Here is a 15,000-nt window from a genome sequence, read left to right as displayed (position 1 = left end):
CTAACCCGGACGACGCTGGGCCAAACCCTCCTCTAACCCGGACGACGCTGGGCCAAACCCTCCCCTAACCCGGACGACGCTGGGCCAAACCCTCCTCTAACCCGGACGACGCTGGGCCAAACCCTCCTCTAACCCGGACGACGCTGGGCCAAACCCTCCTCTAACCCGGACGACGCTGGGCCAAACCCTCCTCTAACCCGGACGACGCTGAGCCAATTGTTCGCCGCCACTCATGGGTCTCCTGGGTCGCGGCCGTCTGCGGACAGAGCCTGGACTCGAACCAGGATCTCTAGTGGCACAACCACTACGCCAAACGAGCTTTATTTCTAATGCTTTCCTTCCATCTGAAATACACAGCTAAATGATTGAATACTTTTTACGACTTTACCTCTTAGCTTGGTAAAAATGAGTTGTGGTATTTTTTATTTTTTTACCTTTATTTAACCAGGCAAGTCAGTTAAGAACAAATTCTTATTTTCAATGACGGCCTAGGAACAGTAGGTTAACTGCCTGTTCAGGGGCAGAACGACAGATTTGTACCTTTTCAGCTCGGGGATTTGAACTTGCAACCTTTTGGTTACTAGTTCAACTCTCTAACCACTAGGCTACCCTGCCGCCCCAGGGTAGAAAGACATGACTTTACAATTCAAATGGCTGATAATGTATGAATTCAGCGTATTGAGAGATGTTTTGGATATTGTCTAGGCCTATAGGATCACGAAAATAAATTTGACTGCAGCCAACCAGAGCGCACAAAGATAACACAGAGGCGGGACAGACAGCAGAGTGACCAACCAGCATCTTCCCTGTCATCGCTGGCTTTGTGACTGACTGCCGACACCATCAACAAAGAGGTCACTAGAAAATGCATATCGTTCCTTCTTGTGGGAGAAGGCTATACAGGACTTTCCTGACTAGAAAATTGGAAGATTTTAAATGATTTTAATGAGTTCATTAATGAAGTGGGAAAAAGTAGTCGGCTGACAAACCTGTTATCGGCTATTTAGCCGAAGGCCAACGCTAAAAGAAAACACTGTTACATATTATAACTTTTTATTTTTAACCCTTTTTCTCCCCAATTTCGTGGTATCCAATTGTTGTAGTAGCTACTATCTTGTCTCATCGATACAACTCCCGTACGGGCTCGGGAGAGACGAAGGTTGAAAGTCATGCATCCTCCGATACATAACCCAACCAAGCCACACTGCTTCTTTAACACAGCGCGCATCCAACCCGGAAGCCAGCCGCACCAATGTGTCAGAGGAAACACCGTGCACCTGGCAACCTTTGGTTAGCGCACACTACGCCCGGCCCGCCACAGGAGTCGCTGGTGCGCAATGAGACAAGGATATCCCTACCGGCCAAACCTTCCCTAACCCGGACGACGCTGGGCCAATTGTGTGTCGCCTAGCGGGACCTCCCGGTCGCGGCCGGTTACGACAGAGCCTGGGCGCAAACACAGAGTCTCTGGTGGCACAGCTGGCGCTGCAGTACAGCGCCCTTAACCACTGCGCCACCCGGGAGGCCCATATTAGTCAATCCATTCATATCACAAATGGAGACATTAAGGACATAGTTGTCCACTACAGGGAGTAAGGAAATCCCATCCACTGTTGTGACGATCCATGCCAGGATTTATAAACTCACCCTGAGTTTGAGAGGAGCAACGTTCCTCTGTGTTCCACTCCACAGCTCCATCAGCAGGTCTCCGTAGCATTTAGCCATGTGACCTCGCATCCCGATGGGGTTGGTTCTGGACACACAAAAAACAAAGTCAGTAATGCTATCCAACGAGCTGTTCAACTTTTCACACACACACACACACACACCTACCTGTTGAGTTCATAGAGGTGTCTTCCTGAGATGAAGTAGTCAGTGAGGGGCGTGGTGTTGCTCACACACTGGATACTAGAGTTCATAAAGCACGTGTTGCCTAGGTTACTGAGGCCCGTGGCACCCTTCTCCGTAGCAACTGGGGAGGGGGGTGGTAGACATGCACAGTATTAGGCTACAATATTTACATGTTTGCCAGGTTTTAGGGGAGAATCGGAGGGAGGTTAGCGATAAATATATCATCCTAAAATAGTAAAAGCTCTCAATAACTGTGTTGTAAACGTGTGTACCGATGTGCTGAAGGGGTTTGTGACACGATAACTGTGTTGTAAACGTGTGTACCGATGTGCTGAAGGGGTTTGTGACACGATAACTGTGTTGTAAACGTGTGTACCGATGTGCTGAAGGGGTTTGTGACACGATAACTGTGTTGTAAACGTGTGTACCGATGTGCTGAAGGGGTTTGTGACACGATAACTGTGTTGTAAACGTGTGTACCGATGTGCTGAAGGGGTTTGTGACACGATAACTGTGTTGTAAACGTGTGTACCGATGTGCTGAAGGGGTTTGTGACACGATAACTGTGTTGTAAACGTGTGTACCGATGTGCTGAAGGGGTTTGTGACACGATAACTGTGTTGTAAACGTGTGTACCGATGTGCTGAAGGGGTTTGTGACACGATAACTGTGCTGTAAACGTGTGTACCGATGTGCTGAAGGGGTTTGTGACACGATAACTGTGCTGTAAACGTGTGTACCGATGTGCTGAAGGGGTTTGTGACACGATAACTGTGTTGTAAACGTGTGTACCGATGTGCTGAAGGGGTTTGTGACACGATAACTGTGCTGTAAACGTGTGTACCGATGTGCTGAAGGGGTTTGTGACACGATAACTGTGTTGTAAACGTGTGTACCGATGTGCTGAAGGGGTTTGTGACACGATAACTGTGCTGTAAACGTGTGTACCGATGTGCTGAAGGGGTTTGTGACACGATAACTGTGCTGTAAACGTGTGTACCGATGTGCTGAAGGGGTTTGTGACACGATAACTGTGTTGTAAACGTGTGTACTGATGTGCTGAAGGGGTTTGTGACACGATAACTGCGTTGTAAACGTATGTACCTTTATGTCGGTCCATTTTACTGCTGTTGGCGATGAAGGACATCTCTTCTGGCCAGCTCATGTCTTTGTTCCGAACTAAAAACACACAAGATTAAGGTTTTTACACATCAATGACTTTTAAATCAGAAGCTTGCAGTCAGTTTAAAAAATAAAATAAACATTTCAACACACTCAGCAGTCAGATAAAGTTTGAGTTAATTATAGAGTTCTTTGAACGTACCCTCGATAACTAAGTGTTGCTCATCCTGAATCTTCAGGCCCTCCAGAGTGTGGTTCTCATCATCCAGGAGGGTCAGATAGTTCTGGGTGGGGGGAGGAGGAGAACAGGGTCAGATAGTTCTGGGTGGGGGGAGGAGAACAGGGTCAGATAGTTCTGGGGGGAGGAGGAGAACAGGGTCGGATAGTTCTGGGTGGGGGGAGGAGAACAGGGTTCGGATAGTTCTGGGAGGATGAGAACAGGGTCAGATAGTTCTGGGAGAAGGAGAACAGGGTCAGATAGTTCTGGGTGGGGGGAGGAGAACAGGTTTCGGATAGTTCTGGGGGGAGGAAGAGAACAGGGTCAGATAGTTCTGGGTGGGGGGAGAACAGGGTTCAGATAGTTCTGGGTGGGGGGAGAACAGGGTTCAGATAGTTCTGGGTGGGGGGAGGAGAACAGGGTCAGGTAGTTCTGGGGGGAGGAGGAGAACAGGGTCAGATAGTTCTGTGGGGAGGAGGAAAACAGGGTCAGATAGTTCTGGGTGGGGGGAGGAGAACAGGGTCAGATAGTTCTGGGGGGAGGAGGAGAACAGGGTCAGGTAGTTCTGGGGGGAGGAGGAGAACAGGGTCAGATAGTTCTGTGGGGAGGAGGAGAACAGGGTCAGATAGTTCTGTGGGGAGGAGGAGAACAGGGTCAGATAGTTCTGGGTGGGGGGAGGAGAACAGGGTCAGGTAGTTCTGGGGGGAGGAGGAGAACAGGGTCAGGTAGTTCTGGGGGGAGGAGGAGAACAGGGTCAGATTATTCTGGGAAGAGGAGGAGAACAGGGTCAGATTATTCTGGGAAGAGGAGGAGAACAGGGTCAGATAGTTCTGGGTGGGGGGAGGAGAACAGGGTCAGATAGTTCTGGGGGGAGGAGAACAGGGTCAGGTTGTTCTGGGTGGGGGGAGGAGAACAGGTTTCGGATAGTTCTGGGGGGAGGAAGAGAACAGGGTCAGATAGTTCTGGGTGGGGGGAGAACAGGGTTCAGATAGTTCTGGGTGGGGGGAGAACAGGGTTCAGATAGTTCTGGGTGGGGGGAGGAGAACAGGGTCAGGTAGTTCTGGGGGGAGGAGGAGAACAGGGTCAGATAGTTCTGTGGGGAGGAGGAAAACAGGGTCAGATAGTTCTGGGTGGGGGGAGGAGAACAGGGTCAGATAGTTCTGGGGGGAGGAGGAGAACAGGGTCAGGTAGTTCTGGGGGGAGGAGGAGAACAGGGTCAGATAGTTCTGTGGGGAGGAGGAGAACAGGGTCAGATAGTTCTGTGGGGAGGAGGAGAACAGGGTCAGATAGTTCTGGGTGGGGGGGAGGAGAACAGGGTCAGGTAGTTCTGGGGGGAGGAGAACAGGGTCAGATAGTTCTGGGGGGAGGAGGAGAACAGGGTCAGATAGTTCTGGGGGGAGGAGGAGAACAGGGTCAGGTAGTTCTGGGGGGAGGAGGAGAACAGGGTCAGGTAGTTCTGGGGGGAGGAGGAGAACAGGGTCAGATTATTCTGGGAAGAGGAGGAGAACAGGGTCAGATTATTCTGGGAAGAGGAGGAGAACAGGGTCAGATAGTTCTGGGTGGGGGGAGGAGAACAGGGTCAGATAGTTCTGGGGGGAGGAGAACAGGGTCAGGTTGTTCTGGGGGGAGGAGGAGAACAGGGTCAGATAGTTCTGTGGGGAGGAGGAAAACAGGGTCAGATAGTTCTGGGTGGGGGGAGGAGAACAGGGTCAGATAGTTCTGGGGGGAGGAGGAGAACAGGGTCAGGTAGTTCTGGGGGGAGGAGGAGAACAGGGTCAGATAGTTCTGTGGGGAGGAGGAGAACAGGGTCAGATAGTTCTGTGGGGAGGAGGAGAACAGGGTCAGATAGTTCTGGGTGGGGGGGAGGAGAACAGGGTTCGGATAGTTCTGGGTGGGGGGAGGAGAACAGGGTCAGATAGTTCTGGGGGGAGGAGGAGAACAGGGTCAGGTAGTTCTGGGGGGAGGAGAACAGGGTCAGATAGTTCTGGGGGGAGGAGGAGAACAGGGTCAGATAGTTCTGGGGGGAGGAGGAGAACAGGGTCAGGTAGTTCTGGGGGGAGGAGGAGAACAGGGTCAGGTAGTTCTGGGGGGAGGAGGAGAACAGGGTCAGATTATTCTGGGAAGAGGAGGAGAACAGGGTCAGATTATTCTGGGAAGAGGAGGAGAACAGGGTCAGATAGTTCTGGGTGGGGGGAGGAGAACAGGGTCAGATAGTTCTGGGGGGAGGAGAACAGGGTCAGGTTGTTCTGGGGGGAGGAGGAGAACAGGGTCAGGTAGTTCTGGGGGGAGGAGGAGAACAGGGTTCGGATAGTTCTGGGTGGGGGGAGGAGAACAGGGTCAGATAGTTCTGGGGGGAGGAGGAGAACAGGGTCAGGTAGTTCTGGGGGGAGGAGAACAGGGTCAGATAGTTCTGGGGGGAGGCGGAGAACAGGGTCAGATATTTCTGGGGGGAGGAGGAGAACAGGGTCAGGTAGTTCTGGGGGGAGGAGGAGAACAGGGTCAGGTAGTTCTGGGGGGAGGAGGAGAACAGGGTCAGATTATTCTGGGAAGAGGAGGAGAACAGGGTCAGATAGTTCTGGGTGGGGGGAGGAGAACAGGGTCAGATAGTTCTGGGGGGAGGAGAACAGGGTCAGGTTGTTCTGGGGGGAGGAGGAGAACAGGGTCAGGTAGTTCTGGGGGGAGGAGGTGAACAGGGTCAGATAGTTCTGGGGGGAGGAGGAGAACAGGGTCAGGTAGTTCTGGGGGGAGGAGGAGAACAGGGTCAGGTAGTTCTGGGGGGAGGAGGAGAACAGGGTCAGGTAGTTCTGGGGGGAGGAGGAGAACAGGGTCAGGTAGTTCTGGGGGGAGGAGGAGAACAGGGTCAGATAGTTCTGGGTGGGGGGAGGAGAACAGGGTTCGGATAGTTCAGGGTGGGGGGAGGAGAACAGGGTCAGATAGTTCTGGGGGGAGGAGGAGAACAGGGTCAGGTAGTTCTGGGGGGAGGAGAACAGGGTCAGATAGTTCTGGGGGGAGGAGGCGAACAGGGTCAGGTAGTTCTGGGGGGAGGAGGAGAACAGGGTCAGGTAGTTCTGGGGGGAGGAGGAGAACAGGGTCAGATTATTCTGGGGGGAGGAGGAGAACAGGGTCAGATAGTTCTGGGTGGGGGGAGGAGAACAGGGTCAGATAGTTCTGGGGGGAGGAGGAGAACAGGGTCAGATAGTTCTGGGGGGAGGAGAACAGGGTCAGGTTGTTCTGGGGGGAGGAGGAGAACAGGGCCAGGTAGTTCTGGGGGGAGGAGGAGAACAGGGTCAGATAGTTCTGGGGGAGGAGAACAGGGTCAGATAGTTCTGGGGGGAGGAGGAGAACAGGGTCAGATAGTTCTGTGGGGAGGAGGAAAACAGGGTCAGATAGTTCTGGGTGGGGGGAGGAGAACAGGGTCAGATAGTTCTGGGGGGAGGAGGAGAACAGGGTCAGGTAGTTCTGGGGGGAGGAGGAGAACAGGGTCAGATAGTTCTGTGGGGAGGAGGAGAACAGGGTCAGATAGTTCTGGGGGGAGGAGGAGAACAGGGTCAGATAGTTCTGGGTGGGGGGGAGGAGAACAGGGTTCGGATAGTTCTGGGTGGGAGGAGGAGAACAGGGTCAGGTAGTTCTGGGGGGAGGAGAACAGGGTCAGATAGTTCTGGGGGGAGGAGGATAACAGGGTCAGATAGTTCTGGGGGGAGGAGGAGAACAGGGTCAGATAGTTCTGGGGGGAGGAGGAGAACAGGGTCAGGTAGTTCTGGGGGGAGGAGGAGAACAGGGTCAGATTATTCTGGGAAGAGGAGGAGAACAGGGTCAGATAGTTCTGGGTGGGGGGAGGAGAACAGGGTCAGATAGTTCTGGGGGGAGGAGAACAGGGTCAGGTTGTTCTGGGGGGAGGAGGAGAACAGGGTCAGGTAGTTCTGGGGGGAGGAGGAGAACAGGGTCAGATAGTTATGGGGGGAGGAGGAGAACAGGGTCAGGTAGTTCTGGGGGGAGGAGGAGAACAGGGTCAGGTAGTTCTGGGGGGAGGAGGAGAACAGGGTCAGGTAGTTCTGGGGGGGAGGAGAACAGGGTCAGATAGTTCTGTGGGGAGGAGGAGAACAGGGTCAGATAGTTCTGTGGGGAGGAGGAGAACAGGGTCAGATAGTTCTGGGGGGAGGAGGAGAACAGGGTCAGATAGTTCTGGGTGGGGGGAGGAGAACAGGGTTCGGATAGTTCTGGGTGGGGGGAGGAGAACAGGGTCAGATAGTTCTGGGGGGAGGAGGAGAACAGGGTCAGGTAGTTCTGGGGGGAGGAGAACAGGGTCAGATAGTTCTGGGGGGAGGAGGAGAACAGGGTCAGGTAGTTCTGGGGGGAGGAGGAGAACAGGGTCAGGTAGTTCTGGGGGGAGGAGGAGAACAGGGTCAGATTATTCTGGGTGGGGGAGGAGAACAGGGTCAGATAGTTCTGGGGGGAGGTGGAGAACAGGGTCAGATAGTTCTGGGGGGAGGAGGAGAACAGGGTCAGGTAGTTCTGGGGGGAGGAGGAGAACAGGGTCAGGTAGTTCTGGGGGGAGGAGGAGAACAGGGTCAGGTAGTTCTGGGGGAGGAGAACAGGGTCAGGTAGTTCTGGGGGGAGGAGGAGAACAGGGTCAGGTAGTTCTGTGGGGAGGAGGAGAACAGGGTCAGGTAGTTCTGGGGGGAGGAGGAGAACAGGGTCAGGTAGTTCTGGGGGAGGAGGAGAACAGGGTCGGGTAGTTCTGGGGGGAGGAGGAGAACAGGGTCAGGTAGTTCTGGGGGAGGAGGAGAACAGGGTCGGGTAGTTCTGGGGGGAGGTTTGGATGAGGAGAGGTCAACATCCGCAAGTTTATATTAATTAATATTTTCTCATGTCACCACAATATCACTTATAATATAGTTGTGGACATGCGATAGTTGCACACCTCGCTGTTATAGAGCCACAGCCTCATGTCCTCGTCTTTGATGCGTAGCCTCCGAGACAGGTACAGGTGGATGTCCTTGATGGTGCCCACGCGGCTGAAACAGCCTGTATAGGCCAGGACACGCTTCAGAGGTGCGTTGGGGGAGGGCACGTTACCTGGAGGGGGAGAGAGAGAGAGAAAGGGGAGGAGGGGGGCGAGAGGATGGGGGCGAGAGGAGGAGGGCGAGAGGAGGAGGGCGAGAGGATGGGGCAAGGGAGGTGAGAGAGGCGAGAGATATGAGAGGCGAGGGGGGGAGGGAGAGGCGAGGGGAGAGAAAAGAGGCGAGGGGGGGGGGGGGGGGGGGGGGACACACTCCAGCCTTTAGTGGACTATCAGCTCCCAAAGTCTTGTAACACTCACACAGACGCACACAGACGCACACAGACGCACACAGACGCACACAGACGCACACAGACGCACACAGACGCACACAGACGCACACAGACGCACACAGACGCACTGAGTGTTAAATCAACACATTATTACAAGAGAGAAAGAATAGTTCAGCTCATGTAGGATTAGTTGTAAGGAAGCAGCAAGAAAGTGTGTTTGAGATTCGGTCATTTAATTAAGACTGATTCACTAAAATCAACACATTAGCGACTCACAAGATTCAAATCTGATTTACTTAAGACTGATTCACTAAAATCAACTCAATAGTGACTCACAAGATTCAAATCTGATTTACTTAAGACTGATTCACTAAAATCAACTCAATAGCGACTCACAAGATTCAAATCTGATTTACTTAAGACTGATTCACTAAAATCAACTCATTAGCGACTCACAAGATTCAAATCTGATTTACTTAAGACTGATTCACTAAAATCAACTCATTAGCGACTCACAAGATTCAAATCTGATTTACTTAAGACTGATTCACTAAAATCAACTCATTAGTGACTCACAAGATTCAAATCTGATTCAATCATAAGTCAACAAAAATCAATATTAGTTAAGTTAATAAACAATTAAAAACAAAAATAGAACAGATTATTACCGATTTTAAAAGTATAGCCAAAAATTAAAAAAAGAAGCAACCCCTAATATATGTGATTGATTGGTAATACTTTGCCAATACTTTGAAACAGAATGAATCAAAAGCTGTAAACAGCATAGTCTCCCAGCAGCACAGCCTTGCTCTTCGGTCAGTATGTCTGGGTCTAGTCATTCTATGGCACTTGCAACAAATGTGATGGTGGGTTTGAATCCCGCTGAGGCCACCCATACATAGAATGTATGCTGCATGACTAAGTCGCTTTGGATAAAAGCATCTGCTAAATGGAATACAGTATAATATTAGATATGATTGTTTATAAATGGAATACAGTATAATATTAGATATGATTGTTTATAAATGGAATACAGTATAATATTAGATATGATTGTTTATAAATGGAATACAGTATAATATTAGATATGATTGTTTATAAATGGAATACAGTATAATATTAGATATGATTGTTTATAAATGGAATACAGTATAATATTAGATATGATTGTTTATAAATGGAATACAGTATAATATTAGATATGATTGTTTATAAATGGAATACAGTATAATATTAGATATGATTATTTATAAATGGAATACAGTATAATATTATTTCCATGCCTGGAGCCAAACTAACTCCTCTGGGCCAGATATCTGATAGCACCATCACCACTAACACCTCATAGTGTCTCTGTGCACCCACACTAACACCTCATAGTGTCTCTGTGCACCACACTAATGCCTCATAGTGTCTCTGTGCACCACACTAACAGCTCATAGTGCCTCTGCAGCACCACTAACGCCTCAGTGCCTCTGCAGCACCACTAACGCCTCAGTGCCTCTGCAGCACCACTCTAACACCTCATAGTGTCTCTGCAGCACCACTAACGCCTCATAGTGCCTCTGCAGCACCACTAACGCCTCAGTGCCTCTGCAGCACCACTCTAACACCTCATAGTGTCTCTGCAGCACCACTAACGCCTCATAGTGCCTCTGCAGCACCACTAACGCCTCATAGTGCCTCTGCAGCACCACTCTAACGCCTCATAGTGCCTCTGCAGCACCACTAACACCTCATAGTGTCTCTGCAGCACCACTAACGCCTCATAGTGTCTCTGTGCACCACTCTAACACTTCAGTGTCTCTGCAGCACCACTCTAATACTTCAGTTTCTCTGCAGCACCACTCTAACGCCTCACACTGAGGTGTTAGAGTGGTGCACAGAGACACTATGAGGTGTTAGTGCCTCTGCAGCACCACACTATGAGGCATTAGTGGTGCTGCAGAGGCACTAACACCTTATAGTGTCTCTGCAGCACCACTCTAACACCTCAGTGTCTCTGCAGCACCACTCTAATGCCTCATAGTGTCTCTGCAGCACCACTAACACCTCAGTGTCTCTGCAGCACCACTCTAATGCCTCAGTGTCTCTGCAGCACCACTCTAATGCCTCATAGTGTCTCTGCAGCACCACTAACACCTCAGTGTCTCTACACCTCAGTGTCTCTGCAGCATCACTAACGCCTCAGTGCCTCTGCAGCACCACTAACACCTCATAGTGTCTCTGCAGCACCACTAACACCTCATAGTGTCTCTGCAGCACCACTCTAACACCTCAGTGTCTCTGCAGCACCACTAACACCTCAGTGTCTCTGCAGCACCACTAACGCCTCATAGTGTCTCTGCAGCACCACTCTAACACCTCAGTGTCGCTGCAGCACCACTCTAACACCTCAGTGTCTCTGCAGCACCACTAACACCTCAGTGTCTCTGCAGCACCACTAACGCCTCATAGTGTCTCTGCAGCACCACTCTAACACCTCATAGCGTCTCTGTGCACCACTAACGTCTCATAGTGTCTCTGCAGCACCACACTAACGCGTCATAGTGTCTCTGTGCACCACTCTAATGCCTCATAGTGCCTCTGCAGCACCACTAACGCCTCACAGTGTCTCTGCAGCACCACTAACGCCTCATAGTGTCTCTGCAGCACCACTCTAACACCTCATAGCGTCTCTGTGCACCACTAACGTCTCATAGTGTCTCTGCAGCACCACACTAACGCGTCATAGTGTCTCTGTGCACCACTCTAATGCCTCATAGTGCCTCTGCAGCACCACTAACGCCTCACAGTGTCTCTGCAGCACCACTAACGCCTCATAGTGTCTCTGCAGCACCACTAACGCCTCATAGTGTCTCTGCAGCACCACTAACGCCTCATAGTGTCTCTGTGCACCACTCTAACACCTGAATTAAACACTGTCACCAATCTGTTAAAGTAGGCTAATTGGCTAGCACTGTCACCAATCTGTTAAAGTAGGCTAATTGGCTAGTACTGTCACCAATCTGTTAAAGTAGGCTAATTGGCTAGCACCATATCCACCCCCCTATGGACCATGACTCATCCTGCAGTCCATTCTAAGAACTTGATTAGGGGCCGGACCAGTCCATTTTAGGGGCATGATTAGGGGAAGGATCAGTCCATTATAACAGCATGATTAGGGGAAGGATCAGTTCCTTTTAGGGGCATGATTAGAGGCCGGACCAGTCCATTATAACAGCATGATTATGGGCCGGACCAGTCCATTATAACAGCATGATTAGGGGTGGACCAGTCCATTATAACAGCATGATTAGGGGTGGACCAGTCCATTATAACAGCATGATTATGGGCCGGACCAGTCCATTATAACAGCATGATTAGGGGTGGACCAGTCCATTATAACAGCATGATTAGGGGTGGACCAGTCCATTATAACAGAATAATTAGGGGTGGACCAGTCCATTATAACAGAATAATTAGGGGTGGACCAGTCCATTATAACAGCATGATTAGGGGTGGACCAGTCCATTATAACAGAATAATTAGGGGTGGACCAGTCCATTATAACAGAATAATTAGGGGTGGACCAGTCCATTATAACAGCATGATTAGGGGTGGACCAGTCCATTATAACAGAATAATTAGGGGTGGACTACAGTAGTAGTGTTTGTTGGCTCCTAGCAGGCTGTCTCTCTTTCTTGCTGCAGGCTTACATTACCTCTGGGGAGATGCTGGGGGAACATTCTCAGGCTGGTCATACCCATGTTAACCCAGATGTTGGACTGGGGGGTGCGTGTGGCGGGCTGCTGCCGCAAGAAGAGGAGGTAGCGTGGGAAGAGCTCCAGCTCAGCACGGCCTGTTTTCGTCTGCTGGATCACCTGGAAAAAGGGAGAGGAGGATGAGTACCTCCACCCAACCCAGTACCTCCACCCAACCCAGTACCTCCACCCAACCCAGTACCTCCACCCAACCCAGTACCTCCACCCAACCCAGTACCTCCACCCAACCCAGTACCTCCACCCAACCCAGTACCTCCACCCACTGTTGTCAGACTGTATATTAACTCTAGCTCTTAAAATGGTTTCTCCAAAAATTATATATATATTTTTTTCAATCTCATTTTAATATTTAAATTTTCTAATTGGAAAAACATTCTAATGTTTCAACTGTTCTGTATTCATGTCATGTATTACATGCTATTGATTTTAAATGATTGTTTAGTAATTATTATGAATGATGTATTTCTTCAGTTTCTATCTGTGAGCAAGAATACATCAACTCTGAGGGCTGAGCCCTAATTTCAGGTATACACACACACACACACACACACACACACACATCACACACACCACACACACACCACACACACACACCACACACACCACACACACACACACACACACACACACACACACACCACACACCACACACACACACACATACAACTGAAACTTTCACAAAAATCATCCACAGTGGTGTGAATCTCTCCCAAGCTAGACCCAGTCCTTAGAGGTGACCATCAGTGGTTCAGTGATAGTGTGAGGGGAGGTTGTGTTGTGGTCCATCTATGGTTCAGTGATAGTGTGAGGGGAGGGTGTGTTGTGGTCCATCTATGGTTCAGTGGTTGTGTTGTGGTCCATCTATGGTTCAGTGGTTGTGTGAGGGGAGGTTATGGTCCATCTATGGTTCAGTGGTTGTGTTGTGGTCCATCTATGGTTCAGTGGTTGTGTGAGGGGAGGTTATGGTCCATCTGTGGTTCAGTGGTTATGTTGTGGTCCATCTGTGGTTCAGTGGTTGTGTTGTGGTGCATCTATGGTTCAGTGGTTGTGTGAGGGGAGGTTATGGTCCATCTGTGGTTCAGTGGTTGTGTGAGGGGAGGTTATGGTCCATCTATGGTTCAGTGGTTGTAGTCCATCTATGGTTCAGTGATAGTGTGAGGGGAGGTTATGGTCCATCTATGGTTCAGTGGTTGTGTTGGGGTCCATCTATGGTTCAGTGGTTGTGTTGTGGTCCATCTAAGGTTCAGTGGTTGTGTGAGGGGAGGTTATGGTCCATCTATGGTTTAGTGGTTGTGTGAGGGGAGGTCATGGTCCATACATACCGGTCGTGGCAGGCTGAGGTTGGCGCCATACCAGTGGAACAGCGCCCTCCACACCGGCTCTGGCACCGTCTCAAAGTCCCTGCCCGACACCAGCTGTAGGGACTGTTTCAACCGGCCTCCCTCCATGGTCAATGTGGGGGCCTGGGGGAACAGGAGAGAGACTGGGGGAAACAGGAGAGAGACTGGGGGAAACAGGAGAGAGACTGGGGGAAACAGGAGAGAGACTGGGGGAAACAGGAGAGAGACTGGGGAAAACAGGAGAGAGACTGGAGGAAACAGGAGAGAGACTGGAGGAAACAGGAGAGAGGCTGGAGGAAACAGGAGAGAGACTGGGGGGAACAGGAGAGAGACTGGGAGGAACAGGAGAGAGACTGGGAGGAACAGGAGAGAGACTGGGGGAACAGGAGAGAGACTGGGGGAACAGGAGAGAGACTGGGAGGAACAGGAGAGAGACTGGGAGGAACAGGAGAGAGACTGGGAGGAACAGGAGAGAGAGACTGGGAGGAACAGGAGAGAGAGACTGGGAGAAACTGGGAGGAACAGGAGAGAGACTGGGGGAACAGGAGAGAGACTGGGAGGAACAGGAGAGAGACTGGGGGAACAGGAGAGAGACTGGGAGGAACAGGAGAGAGACTGGGAGGAACAGGAGAGAGAGACTGGGAGGAACAGGAGAGAGAGACTGGGAGGAACAGGAGAGAGAGACTGGGAGGAACAGGAGAGAGACTGGGAGGAACAGGAGAGAGACTGGGAGGAACAGGAGAGAGACTGGGAGGAACAGGAAAGAGACTGGGAGGAACAGGAGAGAGACTGGGAGGAACAGGAGAGAGACTGGGAGGAACAGGAGAGAGACTGGGAGAAACAAGAGAGAGACTGGGAGGAACAGGAGAGAGACTGGGGGAACAGGAGAGAGACTGGGAGGAACAGGAGAGAGACTGGGAGGAACAGGAGAGAGACTGGGAGGAACAGGAGAGAGAGACTGGGGGAAACAGGAGAGAGAGACTGGGGGAAACAGGAGAGAGAGACTGGGGGAAACAGGAGAGAGAGACTGGGAGGAACAGGAGAGAGAGACTGGGAGAAACAGGAGAGAGACTGGGAGGAACAGGAGAGAGAGACTGGGAGAAACAAGAGAGAGACTGGGAGGAACAGGAGAGAGAGACTGGGAGAAACAAGAGAGAGACTGGGAGGAACAGTACACACACATTGCCCTCTCTACTCCTCCATTACTTGATGGAGATACAGGCCATGCATAACACCTGGCCGTATCGTCACAGGGCTGAGGGATAAGACCACATGGCTAGGAGGAACAGGAGAGAGAGGCTGCCTAGACAGGGATAAGACCACATGGCTAGGAGGAACAGGAGAGAGAGGCTGCCTAGACAGGGATAAGACCACATGGCTAGGAGGAACAGGAGAGAGAGGCTGCCTAGACAGG

The 15,000-nt window shown here is 51.0% G+C and overlaps 1 pseudogene; it reads right to left on the bottom strand.

The window, feature by feature from the left end:
* Positions 1–15,000, bottom strand: part of LOC109904936 (ubiquitin carboxyl-terminal hydrolase 32-like) — a 108,912-nt pseudogene that overhangs the window by 36,774 nt on the left and 57,138 nt on the right.

This window comes from Oncorhynchus kisutch, linkage group LG15 (assembly GCF_002021735.2).
Source record: "Oncorhynchus kisutch isolate 150728-3 linkage group LG15, Okis_V2, whole genome shotgun sequence".
Taxonomy (NCBI): Eukaryota; Metazoa; Chordata; class Actinopteri; order Salmoniformes; family Salmonidae; genus Oncorhynchus; species Oncorhynchus kisutch.
Note: the sequence above shows the minus strand (reverse complement) of the source record. Positions and strands in the feature narration are given on the sequence as shown.